Here is a 7,389-nt window from a genome sequence, read left to right on the forward strand (position 1 = left end):
AAAGGGACTTTCCCTCTCTAACCACCAGGGTCTCCAGTGGTAAGCAAAGAAGATGACAAAAGACGTGATGTGGTTTCTACTCAGTTAGAAGCACAGGAAAAACTTTCAAACACCCCTTAGAAGGGAGAAAAACCCAAGTACGGAAGGAAGTCTGTGCGCCTTGGGCACAGGCTTTACCCCGCCGCTGCCACTGCCGCTGCCGCTGCCGCTGCCGCTGCCGGTGCTGCCTCTTTTTGTCCTTCAGAGATAGATGCCTCTCTCGTGCAGCAAACCCCCACAAGCCCCGTGGGCCTCAGCAGGACCCCCAGAGAGCTGGGGCTGCAGGTCTCTCCCTGCAAATGCCCGTCTCCTCTCTACCCCTTTCAAACTCCCGTTTCTCTGATGTGAACAAGAGTTGGACCTGAGTTTGAGAGATGCTTCTCTCATTTGTAAGGTACATAGCTAGTTTTAAAAGGTTCCTTCCTTCCTTCCTTTCTCTCTTTTTTTTTTTTCAGTCAATCCTCTTAAGAGCATATAGTTCTTCAGGCTATAGAGGAAACATAATATATTAACGCTCTTACACTGAAGCTGGAGGGAGGGCTGAGACAGCTGTAAGCCATCTAAGACAGGCTGAACGGTTTGCCTCAGATAATGCAATTTTCAGTCTGGAATCCACGTGTAGGTCAGAGCGAGAGAAGACAAGAACTACCGATTTGAAGCAATGTGACTATAAATCTTGTAGGGTTTCTGTTGGTTGCAAAAGCTGTGCAACAGGTGGGCCTACTGCAGCTCTTCAGAGAGTTCCTGGAGGAACTGTGGGACTTCCGGGATGACATCGCCTGGGACCGTAAAGATGGAGCAGGCTGGTCTCTTTTCAACTTTCCTCGCTGCCTTTGGGAACGTTAGTTAACCATGTATGGGCGATATTTAAAACACAGAACATACCTTTGTAAACTCAGAAGCAACAAGCTTGTTTTTGTTTTCTATAATGTGCACTTGAAGCAGAAAATATGTTCATTTGTATGTTTCCTCTCTTGTAGAAAACACATTCTCCATATTTGGAAATGGGATGAACTTAAAGGCACTTTATCCCAAAGAGCATCTGAATTTTTGCAATTCCCCAATGTCTTCTATCTGAGGATCACTGCGCCCTTCCGCTGCACTCGCCACATCTCTCTGACGTACGCTCTGATAGAGAGTGTGGTCAGCTCGGTACCTCAGTTTCCTCTTTGGAACACTGGTGACCTGAGGCTGACACAGAACTGTCGAAGTCTGACACCTATCCTTCTGGGAACACACAAGGAAATGCCAATTCCATCTGGCACTTTGCAGGGGAAATAGCCACCCCCAGGGTGATGAGGACCATTCAGTGAGGGGGCACCTGGAAGGAGCTTAGCTTCAGAGACTGAGTGGTTGTATGGAGTTCGGAGTGAGATAGATGCAGGGGAACAGTGGGCCGTTGTAGGCACAGTTTTCCTAAACCCCCTCTCTCCTCCTTTCTTTCCTCAAATGTCTGCAGAACTCGTTAAGAGTCAAGCTCTGCACAAGGCAGCAGATGGTAATTCAATGCTACAAAGCTCTGCTGTTTGGGCAAGCCGGCCCTAAGGCCAAGCAACGCGAGGGAGTCCTGTGGGTCCTGCCCAACTCGCCGTAGCCGCACTGACTACTCTGCTAACGTAGGCAGCACAGTCAGGAAGCTGGGATTTGGTTTCCAGGTCCAGTAGGAACCTGTCAGGTGGCTTGGGTGTCTCTCCTGACCTTCCATGCTTTGACATTCCCATTTCCAGGACAGAGAGACTTAAAGGCCAACCCTACCTACCTCCTTCGTGACAAAAACTCAAACGAGGAAAGAAGGTTGCCTTCAAGCCTCCACTAGCCTGAGGCCGGTTAACCTTTTGCAGCAACAGCAGGAGCAAAAACCAAGACGTGTGTGGGGCTTTGAGGAAAACCTCAGCCCCATTGGCCAGATGCACAGAATTGCTGTCTTATTCTGGTTATTAAAAATGAAACAGATTCATTAAGATTGGACCTCATTCTTTGATTGCACAGCCAGCTGTGTGCATGGGCTAGTGGCTCCACGGGTCACTTGGGTCCAATATTCCCCTGGGCTGGCTTCCCTCAGTCCCCAGAACACCAGCAGGCCACCTGCCTCCCCGGAGTCCGCCAGAGACGAGGGTGTGCTCAGGCGGGGCAAGCACCCCCCCATACAGCACCCCCCCTCAAATCATCTTGGAATTGGTGACCACCCCCCCATTCCCCACCTCCTTCCTGTTGGAGCAGATCATCAAAAGTTGGCTGCATGCAGGTGGCTCTGATGTAGAAGCATGTTCTACACTTGGAATGAGAAGGAGGGGTGTCCATGCAGCTTTGGAAATGGCTTGTACCAACTGTACCAGCCATTCCTCATGCTGCTGGATCTGTCTTCTGGTGGGGGCCCCGTCCCTGTCCTTCTTGGGCCCTCTTCCAGGAAGGAGGCTCCGAGGGTGGGGTTGCACTGGGACACCTGGTGGTGAGGACATCCTTCCTCAAGGATGCAGAGGGAGGAGGAAGTGCTGTTCTGATGGCCCTTCATTTGCTAGCCTTGAGCCCACGTGTGTTGCTGAGAAGGGTATTCTGTCTGCTCTTGACACACACAGAAGACACTTGCGGGAGGGCCACTGTGTCCCTGTGGGAACACACCACCAGGAATGACGAGGTGCACCAAGAACGAAATCACGTTCTGAGTTTCAGAAAAGGGCAGCGGCAGACTGAGGCCTCGGGCCTCACGAGCATCCTGGCTTCTCCTTCCCTCAGAAGAGGTGCTCACCTTCCCCAGCCACCCCGCTCCACCCGCCCTCGGCTCGCCTGTGTCCTAGATGTCCTCTGGAGGACACTGCCTGCCCCGGAGCGTCAGCAGGTTGGGAGATGACCACATTGCGTTTTCTGGGTTCAGGGCGGTGAGGTGGCCCACAGGCGCCTGTGAGGAGAGTAATCACAACGAAACTGACACTCAAGTAGAAAGCAGGGTCCGCCCACAGGAGCTGCCCTGCACCAACTGCTGCATCAAGGCTCAGCTCCCGGGCGCTGCTCAGGTCAGCCACTGCCTTCCACGAGCTCGTGATTCAGTAATAACTGGAAGCACAAGTGCTTTTTCACTCACTCATTTTTAACGGTTTATTCATAAAGCAATTTTTCACTTTTCACTTATTTTCAGCCCCTTTCACATCTATCTACTCACGGTTTCTGTCTTGGTGTAACCTTTCCCTCTCTCCTCCTCCTTCTCTCTGCTTCATTTTTCTTTATTCCCTTTTTTAAACCTGAACCGTTATAACAGTCTTGAGGCCTCCATGGCTCTGCAAACCAAAAGGTTTCCTTTTCAACGTCTTCCTGGGTTCTCTTTATTGGGTTCTTATTCTCTTTTCTAGCTACCAGTGTTTTTGTCTCCCTTGTCTTCTCATGGCAACAAATTAAAATTTTTCCCAGTCTTCTTAGAACACGTATGCCTTTGGTTTAAAAAAGAAAAAAAAAGATGAAAATGAAAAAACAAAACCCCACTAAACTAAACATCCTAGAATTCATGGTACTTTACTCTAGCAGAGGTTTGCTCTAAGCACAAACCATTATTTCCATTAAAAGAATCTTGATTCCTTTCAGATGAGCATATTAATTCCTGGGGAAAGTTCATGGTTCTCACAAATTAGCAGGACCTTTGTGAGCCCAATCTTTTTGCCAAAAGAAGCCACAACAGTGGTTTCCATACAAGCCTGCCCCTCATTTCCATTTTCTAGGACATCTGCTCTCTAAATTACAAATATCTGCCTATAGCAACAATCAGAGTTCCAAGGAAAACAAACCAAAAGGAAATAAGAGAAAACGATGGAATCTTAGCATACAAAGAGATATAATATTTCCGAAAGAGGGGGAAGATGCCCCAGGACCGACTCCTTCATTTTGTGGGTCAGGAAACTGAGGCCCAGGGAAGTTAGGACTCTGTTGAGAGCACACAGTCAAGCAGGGGCTGACCCTGGGCTAGAACTCAGTGTTTCCGGCCCCAGTTCTGTCCACCAGAGTGGGCACTCATAATCTCAGTGCGGGTCTATTTTTAAATTCTGGCCTGGGGAACCGTGGAAGGAGGAGTTAAATCATCCCATTAATGATTCTTTGTTGGTTGGTCTCACAGCAAGTCACTACCAGGTTATTTGTACTAACCTGGGGGGCAAGAAAGGGTTACATGGAAGGGGGGAAGGGTGTGCCCCCCCTCCTTTGCCTGCCTGGGTGAAAAATAGTACTCAAGGGAAGCCGAGCTGTGCTGATGGGAGGAGTGGGGAGAGGCTGGTCCCTGCTCTTCCCAAGGAGTCGCTGCACTGCGGGGCTGCTGGCCTGGAGGTTGCTTTGCAGAGTGCCAGGTGCCAGATGACAGTGGGACTGCATCTCATTCCCCTTTCAGAATCCCTAAGAAGAACTCAACTGTGGAATGTATTTTCAAGTATTTTACAAAATAGACAGCACATTTCCTTTCACGGTATCATGGACTCACTCTCAGGATTAGACAAGCTCTTCAGATCCGCCTTCTATAGATCTCTATATAGTTATATATGTATAGTAACATATATATGTGTGTGTGTGTGTATATATATATATAGTTTGTATATATACAGTTTGTATATATACAGTTTGTACAGTGTGTGTGTGTGTGTGTGTGTGTGTGTGTGTATATATATACAGTTTCCTAGGAGGCCTCAAGGACGTTAAGGCAACTCAAGTTTTCTACCAAAACCTTGTATCCATCTTGTCCCCAGTTGTTCAGTCATTTCTAAGGTCAATAGAAATCTTTGAATTATAGAGCTAGGAAGGGCTTGTGAGAGCAACTTGCACATCCTGCACTTCCAAACAAGTTGACTTCTCTCTGAGTTGTCCCAGGAAGGAGACTCTACTCCCTCCCTCCCATGGAAAGGAAGCTTTGTGATACCAACCCTAATGGAAAGTGTTAGTCTCTGTGATTTAAACCCAAGTCCCCTCTGCTGTGGTTTAATAGATTTCCTTTGCTCTGCTCCTCACCTGTAATGGAGAACTGCTGGTTGCTTTCATCCACAGGTGAGTTCTTCACATACCTCAAGATGGGAAGGTTTGCCACAATTCCACGAAAACAACCACCTTTTATTAATACGCTGAAGAATTTCTTATGAAAATTAACCATTGGCACTTACCTGTCATGTCCGCTTTCTTAACGGGGGCAGGAGAAAACTACAAGGTGACTATGTTCACATTTATACTAAATAAAAGCTTCTATCTTAAATTTGGAGAGAGGGAAACGTACATGTGGATGACTCCGGTTCATTACTTGTCAAACCTGGAAGGGAGAGCAAACTGGGAGAGCGCTTGTTAGTTTATGGTATTTTGTGAAACTGGGCATGGAGAATATTTGCATAAATCAGGTTAAAAATAACTTTCTGGAATCTTGCTGTGGTTTTTTTCTGCCTGCATGCCTAAATTACATAATTAAGGCTGTATTGAGATTAAAATCACTTCTCATTTAAGGAGCCGCTGTCAGCAGTGCTTTGAGCAAAAGGAGGGGGGGCCTCTGAGGACTTGAAGTTTGGAAAAGGAAGTGATGGGAGAATTATCTGTGAGTCCTGAAACGTTTCTTGCAGCTGCTGCACACCAAGAAGTGGACTCCAGGGAGGTAGCCAGTGCTCAGAATGATCTGATTTCTTCTGGCCCGAAGTTGATAATGAAATGGACATGTTATGGACAAAGTTCTCATGGTCTCCTCAAGGAAGTGGAAGTGTCTTCCAGATTGGTTCAAGGATCACGTTTTATGTAACTTCTCTCCTGTTCATTCATTTTTTTTTTTAAGCTGCCACTCTCTGTGGTACACCCTTCCTTTCTAGACCAGATTATCCTTGAGGCCTGGTTTTACATCAGAAATCCTCCACCATGTGCCTCTAATTACTTTCATTTCTCTGCTCTGGCCTTTGCTCATTATCTCCTTTTGGAGAAGGCTACACACACACACACACACACACACACACACACACACACACACACACACACACGCACACACACACACACACACAGGAATGAGCTCACTTATACAAACTTACAGGTCCTAAATGGATTTGCTGTCCCCCAAGGGAAGAAATAATCTAGAAATGTGCCCATAAACTCCCATAGCACCATACATTCTGTATATTCCCTCATGGTGGGGAATTGAATGTATTATTTCAGAACAGAGCTTTTATTTTAGGGTTAAGACTCAGGAAAAGATGACTTCTTCAGTCTTGCCTTGCACTGAAAACAGCTGCATGAAGCCTTGATCCAACTGTGTGGATGTCAGCAGGTGGACTTGAGCTCCTAGTGAATATTATCTTTTCATGTAATGTTTCATTAAACAGCTAAGTCCACAAGAGTTCCCAAGATACATAACTCTCAAGAAAAAAAAGGCATGCTTTGCCAAGTACAGAACTATGATTTATGGTAGTAACTGTTACACTTTGAATCTTATTGGGCTTTGTTTTGAAAAATTATTACCACAATGGTTCTGTAGAATTTAGTAGTGAAACCAGCACCATTTGGCACATTTATGACAATAGGGTTCTGGTTTTCTTAACTCCACAGTTACATGTTGGCAACATTTCAAATTCTTGGCACAGATGTTTAAGTGAATATAAAGAAGAAACATGAAAAAAAAAAACATCGGGCAGTTTCGAGTATCCACATGTAAGAGCAGTATTCCTAACATGCAGCTAGCATGGACATGGAACCATGAACTTGGTAATAGATGACACGGCAAGCATGAACACTATTTGCAAGGGACTTTTGGATTTTTTCACTGAGGACACTAACAGTTTTCTAAAAGCATCTCCGATTCATATCTACCAAATGAGACTCAAATTTATTTGTGCCTGGAAACAGGTTAGCTTCTGGAGCCTCCATGGACAAATAGACCCTTTCCCACCACATGACAGTTGGGACTGCATGGCCATACCAACATGTCTCTGGGTTTCATCCTAACAATGCCCAGATTCTGGTTAAAACAACAGCTGTCTTAAAATTCATTTTAAATGAACAAGTGGCAGATCTACTTTCTGAGCTAAGATGTGAAGGGAAAAAGATACCGTGGGATGTAGGGCAAGAAGACTACGCAGAGGCACAAAAAGAACTTACTCCCTGTGGCATGCTCAGTGCTAGCTATTGAGACAAAAACGTTGTCCTCACTGGGCAAAGTGTTGTTCCTCAACCCAGTTTTCCTCTGGGCCCCTTACCCCTGAGTCAGTTGGGTCTCAACACTTCAGATCACTCACAAGTGTGGTCCCCGATGGAGGTGGGGGATGAGGGGCGCACGGCTGCTGCGGAGGGTGGGCGGGGCAGGAGAGAGGCAAACACTGTCATGTTCAAAAGTGTTCCCTAACGGCATGGTGAAGATGTCGC

Source organism: Zalophus californianus, chromosome 7 (assembly GCF_009762305.2).
Source record: "Zalophus californianus isolate mZalCal1 chromosome 7, mZalCal1.pri.v2, whole genome shotgun sequence".
NCBI lineage: Eukaryota > Metazoa > Chordata > Mammalia > Carnivora > Otariidae > Zalophus > Zalophus californianus.